The sequence below is a fragment of the Balaenoptera ricei genome, chromosome 14, assembly GCF_028023285.1.
Source record: "Balaenoptera ricei isolate mBalRic1 chromosome 14, mBalRic1.hap2, whole genome shotgun sequence".
NCBI classification, from domain to species: domain Eukaryota; kingdom Metazoa; phylum Chordata; class Mammalia; order Artiodactyla; family Balaenopteridae; genus Balaenoptera; species Balaenoptera ricei.
The window spans coordinates 37787045-37799874 of record NC_082652.1 but is presented as its reverse complement, the minus strand read 5'-3'; the positions used below and the strand labels follow the sequence as shown (position 1 = coordinate 37799874).

General features: G+C 38.0%; 1 protein-coding gene and 1 long non-coding RNA gene across 5 annotated transcripts in view; one reads left to right on the top strand and one right to left on the bottom strand.

Moving 5' to 3' along the window:
- The window catches only part of YES1 (YES proto-oncogene 1, Src family tyrosine kinase), a 77151-nt gene that overhangs the window by 30484 nt on the left and 33837 nt on the right, over positions 1–12830 (bottom strand). The window lies entirely within an intron of this gene.
- Positions 1–12830, top strand: part of LOC132347553 (uncharacterized) — a 64847-nt gene that overhangs the window by 41263 nt on the left and 10754 nt on the right. Inside the window, exon 3 of one of the 2 annotated variants that reach the window (XR_009497219.1) lies at positions 2791–3079. This is a non-coding gene — a long non-coding RNA (uncharacterized LOC132347553). Of the gene's footprint in view, positions 1–2790; positions 3259–12830 lie in introns of those variants that run through there. The other variant, XR_009497218.1, reaches the window with a different exon arrangement.

The window sequence follows — 12830 nt, the reverse complement described above, 5'->3', positions numbered from 1 at the left end:
TTATTATAAATGTAGGATGTGATTTACATTTTTAAGTAAACTTCAGGTGCAATGAGTTATACAGATTTTAATGGACTGTCTTAGAAACATAACATTATTTAAAATATTTACATGGGAAAAGCCTCTTTCAAGTTCCAAGCTACTAACTTACAGATACATATTTATTAACAACATATATTTATCAGACACTATAAAGGGAGCTAAGGATGGCAAGAATGGTTCTTATTCTTTAAAAAGGTCACAAATAAGTGCAGGAAAAAAATACAGTATTGTAAAATTTGAAAAATGCCAGAGTGAAAAAAAAACGCTAGAGCAGAGGTACATACAGAACATCATGGGAATACAACAGAAGTTATCAGCTCCGCCTTGAGTGCTTGGGAAAGAAAATTTTGCAGAAAATGGCATCTGAGCTAGGTCTTGAAGAGTTGGAGATTTAGGGAAGAAGAACTAGGATATTCCAGGAAGAATGAAGTGGGAAAAATGGTTCAGATGTTTGGAAAAGCATGGTGTATTTGGGGAACAGAAAACCCTGTGGCAGGAGTGTTTTTGAGAATGGTGGGACAGATGGCTAGTGTTAGAGGAGAATTTACACACAAAGAGGATTATTTGCTAAGCAATAACCTTTAGATTTATCCAGGGAGCATTGGAAAGTTAAGATTCTTAAAAAGGTGAATAGCAGAAAATATGTGTTTTAGAATAACTGTGGTAAAAGGACAAATTATAGAGTGGAAAGAAAGAAAGAATGGCGGCAGTTAGTCAAGTTACAAAACTACTGCCATGACCCATGTGAGGCAGGACAAAAGCAGGAATACTGGGGCCGAAGATAAGGGGAAATGAGAGGTCCACACCAAGTAAAATAATCAGCTCTAGGTGATCAGCTGGGTATGGGTGGAGGAGACATTAAAAAGGAGTCATTTACTCAGTCCCTACAATTTACCGAACACTTTAAAAAGTAGTTACTATGTGCGTGCTAGGGACTGGATGACTCCAAAGTTTCTAGTTTGAACTGAGTGGAAAGTAACACCATGAGGTAGAGAAAAGAGAAACAGGTTTTTCTGGACCAACGAGTTCCGTTTCAGATGTTAGTTTTAGGGGTCTGTGGGGCATGATGTTGAGAAGTCTAGTGGGGAATGACAGTAAGTGTAAAACTCAGAAAGAGGTAGAAACCAGAGAAATGTTAAAAATTTTTTCACAGTGTAACCACACCTTTTGGAGATAATAAAACTCACCCAAGGCACAGATTTGGAGGGGTGTGAAAAATTAATACAGTGTTGCAGGACACCTACAGATAAGGGAACAGATAAGGGACAGATGGGCAAGGAATTTAGGAAGCAGCAATTAAGAGTTGGGAGCGCTTTCATAAATACAAAAACACAATTGGAAAGGATAATCATTAACTTCAAGATAGTGGAAAGGGTTGGGGAAGAGTTTCAACTGTATCTGTGGCACTTTTTTTTTTTCTTAAAAGATATATGAAGCAAATAGAGAAAAATGTTAATGTGTTAAATGTACGTAATAGATATAATTCTTTTTGTTAGTTTGGAGTATTTAATACATTTTTAACAAGTAGAATAATACAGTGGGAATAGAGAAATAGACTTTCAAGAAGAAAATGACTAATAATGGTAAAGACCAACATGAAATCAAGTGGCATTTAAACTGATTTTAAAAGGCCAGCTGATTAGTAATTAGGAGCTCACTGATGACTTTCACAAGAGCATTTCTTAGCATCATGAAGATAAAAGTTAGAGCGCAGTTAAGTTGAATAATAAATTAATGACTAGGCCATGAAAATATGACGAATTCTGGAATGCAACATCTTCATGAGCTGGGAACATATACTTTGTATCAAAACGTTTTCTATGATTTCTTTGTCTACTTCACAGATCCTTTCCTTCACAGTCTTGGCGTAATCTAATTCGGCAGACACTTGGTTACTCAACAGCCATCCTGCTTTGATAAAAAAAACCCTGATTTTGTTCACCTTCCTTCATTTGTCCAGCCCCAGGGAGTAAATAATGACTGATTTAAGCCACTCTTGGTCCTATCCCTTTGCCATTAACTGTGTAAGCCATGAGCATGGGCTTCTAGGAAGTTTTCCTCACTTGTAAAAAGGAATACAAGACAGAAATATTCCATTTTCATTCCCTAGATGTTATTGTTGTTGATGCCTAAATCTGAGATTACAAAGCACCCATGTGAAAGGAGGACACAAACATAATGAGAAGGGGAGAGCAGAAAGATGAAAGGAACTTGGGTCCCTGAAGCTGCTGCTCAGTTACTGAACTATATAACCCTATAATAACCCGAGAACACAATTTAGCTCCAGAAATCTTACTATGTGAGATAAATATCTACTGTAAAAGTCAATTTTCTTGTTTGGTTTTCAGTTACTTGCAGCTGAAAGGATCTTAAATAATAAACTATTCAAATCACATGACAATGGTTAATATATTAAATCCCTTTTCAACATATCAAGATTCAATAGCTTAACAAAAATAGATCTTCTCTCAAAGTATTTACATAAATCTGAGCTATCCTTAAGACTGTAAAATTTATAGTCTATAAAAGTAAAATTCAATTTTTAAGCAAATGATTTCATATAGATATTTGCTTGAGTATAAGGTGCATGAATATTTGCTGAAAAACAAGGTTTTACCTCAATTTGAATATTACTGTTACTTTAAGATTTTCTGAGAAATATGAATTTAAAATTTAGATTACAGAAACTTCTTCCCTTAGACACTATCAGATATTCTTTCCTAAAATGTTCTTTTTTAAAAAAATTAGCTTCGGGACTTCCCTGGTGGCGCAGTGGTTAAGAATCCGCCTGCCAATGCAGAGGACACAGGTTCGATCCCTGGCCCAGGAAGATCCTGCATGCCGTGAGGCAACTAAGCCCGTGCGCCACAACTACCAAGCCTGCACTCTAGAGCCCGCGAGCCACAACTACTGAAGCCCGTGCGCTTACAGCCCATGCTCGGCAACAAGAGAAGCCACCACAATGAGAAGCACGTGCGCTGTAACTAGAGAAAGCCTGCATGCAGCAACGAAGCCAAAAAAAAAAATCAACTTTGAGGTATAATTTACATACAATAAAATGCACCCATTTAAAGTGTACAGTTCAATGAGTTTCGTTAAATGTCTGTAACTGTGCAACCAATACTATAATTACAATATAGAAAGTTCCAATCACCCCCAGAAGATTCTGTTGTACCCTTTTCCCAATAGGGAAAATCCCCAACCCCAGCCCTAAGAAATCACTGATTTGTTTTCTCTAACTATAGATTTATCTCTTCTAGAGTTTCATATAAATAGAATAATACTATAGTCTTTTTTGTGTCTGGCATTTTTTTTTTTTAAATTAGGCATTGTGTACCTGAGATACTTCCATATTGTTGCATATGTAGGTAGTTCATTAATTTTTTATTGCTAAGTAGAACCCCATCATATACCATAATTGTTTATCCATTCATTTGTTGATGGGTATTTGGGTTGTTCCAGTTTGGGGCTATTATAAATAAAACAGCTACAAACATCCCCATACAAGTCTTTGGGTGGGTAGATATGTGCCTCTCCCCCCTCTCCCCATAAATACCTAAGGAATGGAACTTCTTGGTCATATAAGGTTAAGTTACTGTAATAAGCTGCTAAACTGGTTTCCATAGTGACTGTACCATTTTGCATCCCCACCAGCAGTGAATGTGAATTCATTCTTCACATTCTCAACAACACTTCTAAGTCTTTCTTTCCCCTCTCAGAAACCCATCACATGTTTACTTGGGTTTGGATATGATCCAAATAGTCTACACAGCTCTTTGACTTTTTATTCTATCTAAAAAGCTTTGACAATTGAAATCTACTGATATCAAAGGTAGCTGACAATATAAAATGCATATGGCTGAACTGATGTTACACACATTTACAACATGAGCATTACCAAAATCATTAGAACTGTTGATTAACCACTGATTTTAGTTCACTGATATAAACAATGGTCAGCACTTAGGTAACTGCCAAACACCTTTACCACCATTTAATTTGCCAATGTTATCAAGAGCATTTCAATCTCAAGCCTGCCCTCTAAAATCCAGTATTATTTCTACACTCAGATTAGATCCAATGGCAATCTAAGACTGCATGGTTACTAAGATGCAATGATGATTCTTTCATATCTTACTACATCAATAGGTCAGTTTCTCACTTTTAAAACCCTATCTTTAAAAATTAAGGCATAAATGTGTAAAATCCACTCATATTAGTGTACAGGTCTGCAAGTTTTGACACATGCATACAGTCGTGCAACTGCCACCTCAATGAAGATAAAGAACAGTTCCATCCCCACCCCCATCCCATGACACCTCCATGCACTTTTTGTAGTCAACCTCTCCCTCCAACCCCAGGCAACCATTAATCTGTTTTCTGTTCTTACAGTTTCACCTTTTCCAGATACCATAGAGCATGTAGCCTTTTGATTCTGGCTTTTTTCAGTTAGCATAATGCATTTGAGATCCACCCATGTTTTTGCAGGTATCAGTTCATTCCCCTCCCCCACCTCCCTTTTTTTTAGTTCATTCCTTTTTACTGCTGAGTGGTATGCATATACCACAGTTTGTTTATTCATTCCCCAGTTGATTTGGGTTGTTTCCAGTTTTTGAAAATCACAAATAGAGCCACTATGAACACATACACATGGGTTTTTCTGTGAACACAAGTTTTCATTTCATTTGAGTAAATACTTAGGAGGGAAACTGCTGGGCTGTATGGGAAGTATAACTTTATAAAAAACTGCAAACACTTTTCCAAAGCAGCTTTAACATTCTGCACTCTCACCAACAAAATGAGAATTCCAGTTGCTCTACATCCTCATCAACATTTGTTGTCAGTTGATTTTTTAGGTGTGTAGTGCTACTGTTAAGGTTTTAATTTATATTTTCCTAATGACTAAGCACCTGATATTAAGCATCTTTTCATGTTCTTATTTGCTACTCATATCTACTTTGGTGAAGTATCTGTTCAACTCAATTTTTTAATTGGGTTGTCTTCTTTCTAATATATTCTGGAAACAAGAATATTTACTAATATAATACTATTTATTATATTATTTAATATTCTAGAATCCTAGAATCAAGTTCTTTGTCAAATATAATATTTTCTCTCAACCTATAGGTTGCCTTTGCATTTTTGTAACAGTATCCTTGAACATGATTTTTAATTTTGATGCTCAATTAAGAAGCTTTAATTTTATGGTTTGTGCTATGTCCTAATTGAGAATTCTTCACCAGAAGAATTTCTCCTGTTTTCACCAGAAGTTCTAGCTCTTTATATCAGGCCTACTGAGCCATTTTAAGTGGATTTTTGTATATGTTGTGAAGTCTGAGATCCCATATTTTTAACAGTTCTTCAACTGCCATTTGTTGAAAAGACTATCCATTTCCCATTGAATTATCTTGATACCTTTGTCAAAAAGCAATTAGTCATAAATGCATGGGTCTGTTTCTATACTGCTAGTTCCATTGTTTTATATTATATGTCTATGCTCACGTCAATTACCACACTGTCTTCATCACTATAGCTTTACAGTAAGTCTTGAAATTAGATAAAATAAGTCCTCTAGGGTTTTTTTATCTTCTCCAAAATTGTTTTGGATACTCTATGGAAGGGGGTCAACAAACTTTTTCTGAAAGGGGTCAGAGAATAGACATTTTAAACTTTGTAAACCAAATGGTCTCTGTCACAACTACCTGACTCCACCATGTTAGTGCAAAAGCATGTTAGTGCATAGACAATACATAAGTGCTAAGTGTGGCAATGTTGTAATACAACTATTTCCAAAAACAAGCAGTGGGTCAGATTTGGCCTGGAAGTTGCAGTTTGCCTGTGCACTAGGGTCTTTCATTTCCATACAAACTGTAGAGTCAGCTTGTCAATCTCTAGAAAAATGCCTGCTGGAATGTTGACTGGGATGATATTGAATCCACAGATCAATTTGGGGAGAACCGACATCTTGAAAATATTGATCTCCTGATCCAAGAACACAGTACTCCATTTATTTAGAACTTTAAAAATTTCTCTCAGCAATGTTTTGCAACTTTCAGTGTATAGATAGGTCTTGTCCAATTTTTGTTAAACTTATCTCTAGGCATTTCATGGTTTTTTGTTATTACTATAAATGGTATTACTTTATTTCTATTTCTAATTGTTCATCACTTATATAAACATATATTAATATATTAATAATATATATACTTGATACTTATATATTGACCTCATATCCTGTGACCCTAATAATAATAAGTTCACATCTTAGTTCTAATAGCTTTTTTTTTAGTTCCATAGGGTTTTCTATATTCAAGGTCATGTGTACAAATAAACACTTTTACTCTCCTTTAGCACCTCTAGTGCAAAGCTGAATAGAAGTGAGGAGAGAGAACATCTTTGCCTCCTTCCTGATCTTAAGGGAAAAGCATTCAGTCTACCACCATTAAGTATATTAGCTGTAAGACTGTAGCTGACCTTCATTAGGCTGAGGGGCATTCTCTTCTAATTCTGTGTTTGCTGAGAGTTTTTGTCATGAATGGGTGTTAAGTTTTGTCAGATATTTTTATATATCTACTCAGATGATCGCATGGGTTTTCTCCTTTACTCAACTGATATGGTGGATTAAACTAATTGATTTTTGAGTATTAACCCCACCTTGGCACCTCTGCATTCTTGGAATAAAACCCATTTGGTTATGATATATTACCCTTTTAATATATTCCTAAAGGCTAATATTTTGTTCAATGTTTTTATGTCTATAGTCAAAGAGATATCGCTGTTTAGTTCTCTTCTAATTTGTCTGTGTTTGGTATCAGGATAATTTTGGCCTCATGAAATAAGCTGGGAAATGTTCCCTTCCTCCTCTATTATTTTAAAGAGTTAAAATTAGTATTACTTCTAAAATGTTCAAAAGAATTCACCAGTGAAGCCATCTGGGCCTTGAGTTTTCAATTACAAATTTAATATCTTTAACATACAGGGCTACTCATATTTGATTTTTCTTGTGTTACTGTGGTAACTTTTTCAAGATTTGTCCAATTCACCCGAGTTATTAAATTTATATTAGCATAAAGTTGTTCATAATATTCCTTTATTAATCTAGTCTAGCACCACAGCCCTTTCAAGGTTTCTATTAGAAGTCCAGAGTAATCAACAAGGACTTTTTCCCCTCCAGTTGGTAAAAACCTCAAATGCCTCCCAACCCTCTGTGATCTCAAAGGGCCACCAGCTCACAACAACAAACTGCTCTTTGCCTGGCTTTACAGTTTCACACTCTGCAGGTACCTTCCAGAATTCAGCAAAAAATCAGAGAGACTCCTATGCAGACTGTTAGCGTTATTTTTCTATATAGTGGTCTTTCTGCTGGAATTCTCCCCTGCAATTTCCAGCTGCCTTGGCCTCCATGAATTCTGATCTCCTCGACTTATTAAAGACCACTCTCAGGCTTTCCTGGTGGCGCGGTAGTTAAGAATCCGCCTGCCAATGCAGGGGACACAGGTTCAAGCCCTGGTCTGGGAAGATCCCACATGCCGCAGAGCAACTAAGACCGTGCGCCACAACTACTGAGCCTGCGCTCTAGAGCCTGTGAGCCACAACTATTGAGCCCACGTGCCACAACTACTGAAGCCCGCGCACCTAGAGCCCGTGCTCCGCAACAAGACAAGCCACCGCAACAAAGAGCAGCCCCCGCTCGCCACAACTAGAGAAAGCCCGCACACAGCAATGAAGACCCAATGCAGCCAAAAATAAATAAATAAAATAAACCTTTAAAAAAAGAATAGAAAAAAAAAAAGACCACTCTCCTTTGCCCAAGATCCCTATCCCTGCTCTGCAATTCAGACCATGCCTCTAGAGAAAGCTAGGGTGATTAGGTGACTGTCCAGCTTACCTCATTTGTTTCCTGTCTTTCAGGGATCACAGTCTTGTATTGCTGTTGTTCAATGTCTGAAAACAATTGTTGCATATATTTTGTCCAGATTTTCAGTGTTTTGTTTTGGGGGGAGTGGTGAGGATGTTAAATCCACCACGGGCACTTTAAACGTTCTTAAAGGGGACTTCCCTGGCAGTCCAGTGGTTAAGACTCCACGCTTCCAATGCAGGGAGCGTGGGTTCGATCCCTGGTCAGGAAACTAGGGTCCCACATGCTGCGAGGCATGGCCAAAAAAAAAAAAAGTTCTTAAAAGTTAATCCCTAAAAAAACATTTCATTCCTTGGTTTTAATATCATTAAAGTGCAGAGAGTATTATTTCTGAATAAATTTAAGTCAGTTTATATAACAGATAATGGACTTATTCCTTAACAATAACCACTTTCAGGGACTTCCCTGGCGGTCCAGTGGTTAAGATTCTGCGCTTCCACTGCAGGGGGTGTGGGTTCGATTCCTGGTCGGGAAACTAAGATCCCACATGTCATTCCACATGGCCAAAAAAATCATCATCACCATCATCGTCATCATCATCATCATCACTTTCAAACAAATTAACATTTTAAGTGTTTTACTGTAATTGGTTAAAGTGCTCTGTGGTATTTTTATTTTACTTTCAAGAAATAACTTTTAAAGTAGCATTTATGTACCCACTTGGTAAGTCTAAAATTTATACTCAACTTAATGAGTTAGGCTCTTTTGGACTCAAGAAGGTTTTTATTCTAAACATAAAAACGGTAATAGGGAAGAGGCAAGAGTCTCATAAAAATCAGAAACTACAGAACAACCTGATCACACAGATTAATCCCAAAAGGCTGATGGTGTTCAAGTTTGAATGCAGGTCTTGATACTGGGTAATCATTGCTTTATTGTTAGGAGCTTATTGCCTCCCTTCTATAACGTGGATTCAGCATCTCCATTTCCATACCCCTGATGCTTCAACCAACTACTTCACTCTCTACTGGGGTAACAGTTCCCTACTTCTAACCCCTATTTACTCATAATTTTGATTCATTTATGGTCTATTCCAGGTTTCCTCAAACTCCCCGAGCCACTGCCTAATTCACTTATTTCTGAGTTTGCACTAGCATGAAGAAGAGTAAAAGCAAAAGAATGTAAGTTGCTATCTCACTGCCCTAACCTGCTGACCAGACTTGGCCGTCAGGTGCTCACCCCGTGGTCTCCTTACGAGATTGTGGGCCTAGAAGTTACCATAATGATTAGTCTGTTCAGCATAAGCTCTTGCTTTAGTACCTAGTAAAAATACACATATTTTAGCAAAATGTACTAAAAGTAAAAACTTTTCCAACTGAAACAAATTTCTGTGTTAGATTTTTTTTCTTTAGTGGAAAGGAAGTCAGAGATATGGAAGATTAATGTGTAATGCTGATCTAGCCCCACTAAGTCACCAACCATTACCAGAGGGTAGAGTCAGGCGGGTTAACAAATGCAAAGTTTTACTTTGATCCCTCATCACGCCTAAACTATTGTACTTTCTCATCTTCCCTGGATAATGGGCAAGAGAAGGTAGAGTGGAACTAAAAACATCAACAGAGCTTTGCTGACGGGGCAAATTCTCAAAAGCAGAGAAGTAAAATGGCCCCTTTCTATTTCTCATATGGCTGTCTTGTCATCCCCCAAAAGAACATAAATTAGAGTACTCGAAAACCTTTTGTTTCAAAATGCTATAGGAAATAAAGGATTGATAAGGTAGTGACAACAATAAGAAATGTTACCAGATATTTAAGATGGTCAGGCATTCTCTTTTCAAACCTCTGGCCTTCATAATCCTGTCCATTTCAACTTTCCCTCTTCTTTTCTCTCCACACATCCCACTTATTTTGGCAAAATTTTTTCTAACTTTCCTATGTTTCTCGTACTCACTTAAAATATAATCCGAATTTTCTTGATTTCTGCCCATGCTTGCTGCTTCCACTACGTTAAAACTGCCCACTAAGGTCCCCAATTAACTTCACATTGCTAAATCAATTCAGTCCTCGTCTCACCTAACCAGTCAGCCACAGTCCACACAAGGGATCCCTCCCTTTTCCACCTAGTTTCTAGGACACACCCTCCTCACCTCCTGACATCTAAACACAGGCCTTCTCCATCTACACTCACTCCTTTGCTGGTACACCCAGTCTCATATCTTTAAATACCTGTACCATTTATACATCGACGGTTACCAAAGTCTCCTCACTTGAACTCCAGAATAGTTTTCTAAATACCTACTCAATATCCCCAGTTGGATGTCTAAAAGCACCTCAAATTTAACATTTCCAAGACTCCTAATCTTTTTCCCCAAACCAGCTCCTGCAATCTTCCCCATATCAGTAAATGTTAATGCTGTTCCTCCAGTTGTTCAGGACAAAAACTCTTTAGTATCCTTTAATCTCTTTATTTCACATCCTATATCCAGCTCTTCAAGCAAATCCCTAGGCTTTATTTTACAAATATATCCAGAATCTGAAAACTTTTCTCCACCTCCACTGCTAATCTGGTCCAAGTCACACCATCTCTCACTAATTCAACAACATGGAATTACTCCAACAGCCTAGATGGTCTCCCTGTTCCTGCTTTTGCACTCCCTCACAGGCTTTTCTCAAAGTAACAGAGCTATCCTTTTAAAACATGAATCAAAAAAAAAAAAAACATGAATCAGGGACTTCCCTGGTGGCGCAGTGGTTAAGAATCTGCCTGCCAAAGCAGGGGACACAGGTTCGATTCCTGGTCTGGGAAGAACCCACATGCTGCAGAGCAACTAAGCCCGTGAGCCACAACTACTAAGCCTGTGCTCTAGAGCCCGCGTGCCACAACTACTGAAGCCCGTGCACCTAGAGCCCGTGCACTGCAACGAAGAGTAACCCCCGCTCGCCGCAACTAGAGAAAAGCCCATCCACAGCCACAAAGACCCAACACAGTCAAAAATAAATAAATAAATATATTAAATAAATAAATAAATCACAAATCATTTCACATCACTCTGTGCCACAATCCGTCCAAGACTTTCCACTGCACTCAGAGTAAAAGCCAAAGTTCTTACAATCGCCTTCGAGATTCTACTACGGAGCCCCCATTACTTCTCTTACCTCATCTCCCACTACTGTGTCCTTATTTGCCCCATGGCCTTCTTGCTGTCCTTCAGACAGGCCAAGCAACTCCCATCTCAGGCCACTGAACCTTCTTTTCTCTGCCTGGAAAGCTCTTCTGCTACATACTGGCATGGCTCATACCCTCAGCTTCTTTGGGTCTTTGCACTATTACCACCTTCTCAATAAGAACTTCTCTGACCACCCTACATAAAGCAGCAGTACAACATTCCCTAGAGTACTGCCTATTCCCCTTTAACCTGCTTTATTTTTCTTGATAGCACTTATCACTATATAAAACATAAGCGCTGACAGCACAGACTGTTCTGTTATTTGCTTATTGGATGTACAGCACAGTGCTTAAGAACAGATTTTAGAAACAGAATGTCTGGGTTCAAAGTCTGAGTCCACCACTCAGCAGCTGTGTGAGCTTTGGCAAGTTACTCAACCTTTCTGTGCCTGTTTCCTCATCTGTAAAATGGGAATAATAAAAGTTAAGACTCAAGAGTTATTGTGAGGACTAAATGTTAATACATGTAATGCGCCTACAACAGTGCCTAGCATATAATAACCACTAATGTTTGCTATAATGGTAATGACTTTGAGGATAATGATGGCTCTCCTCTCCAGAATCTAATGGGCAAATTTTTTTAAATTTTATTGAAGTATAACACATATGCAGAAAATATAACAAATGTACAGCTAGACGAATTAGCACAAATCAAACACCAATGTACTCACCACCCAGATTAAGAAACATACTTAACTGCCAGCAACCATCCTACGGGAAATATACCTTGCAGGAGACTTCTGGGTCACAGAATACACACTGCCGAACAGTTTTCCAGGGTGGCTGCACCAGTATATAATCCCATCAGCAGATTATGAGAGTTGCCATTGCTTCACATGTTCATCAATACTTGGCATTTTCAGTCTTTTAAAATTTATCTGTTTTGGTGGGTATGTAGTGGTCTCTCACTGTGCTTTAAATTTTTATGTTCATAATTATTAATAAAGTGAGCACCTTTTCATATGTTTACTGGCCATTTTCTTTTGTGAAATGTCTATTCAAAACACTTATTCAGTTTTTTATAGGGTTGTCTCTTTTTCTTATTGATCTATAAGGCATTCTCTATAGTATTCCCAGAACCTAGAACAGAGCCTGGAACATAATAAGCATCAATAATATTTTTAAAATGAATGAATGCCTGCTCTGTTTTTCTTCAGATCCTAATCATCTGTTTCTGCAACTATACTTCATAATTGGATAATTTATAGTGATTCTCAACCTCTAATCCAATCCAAGGAGGTTCTAACTTGTGAACTGCTTAATAATTTTTATAAAGGACACCTCTGTCTAGAACACCGTCCAGGATTAAATCTTTCAATGGCGGGCTTCCCTGGTGGCACAGTGGTTGAGAATCTGCCTGCCAATGCAGGGGACACGGGTTCGAGCCCTGGTCTGGGAAGATCCCACATGCCGCGGAGCAACTAGGCCCGTGAGCCACAACTACTGAGCCTGCGCGTCTGGAGCCTGTGCTCCGCAACAAGAGAGGCCGCGATAGTGAGAGGCCCGCGCACCGCGATGAAGAGTGGCCCCCGCTTGCCGCAACTGGAGAAAGCCCTCGCACAGAAACGAAGACCCAACACAGCCATAAATAAATGAATAAATAAATAAATAAATAAATAAATAAATAAAATTTAAAGGAAAAAAAAAAAGCAGCTCCCTCTTTCACAATGACATGATTTAAAAAAAAAAAAATCTTTCAATGGCT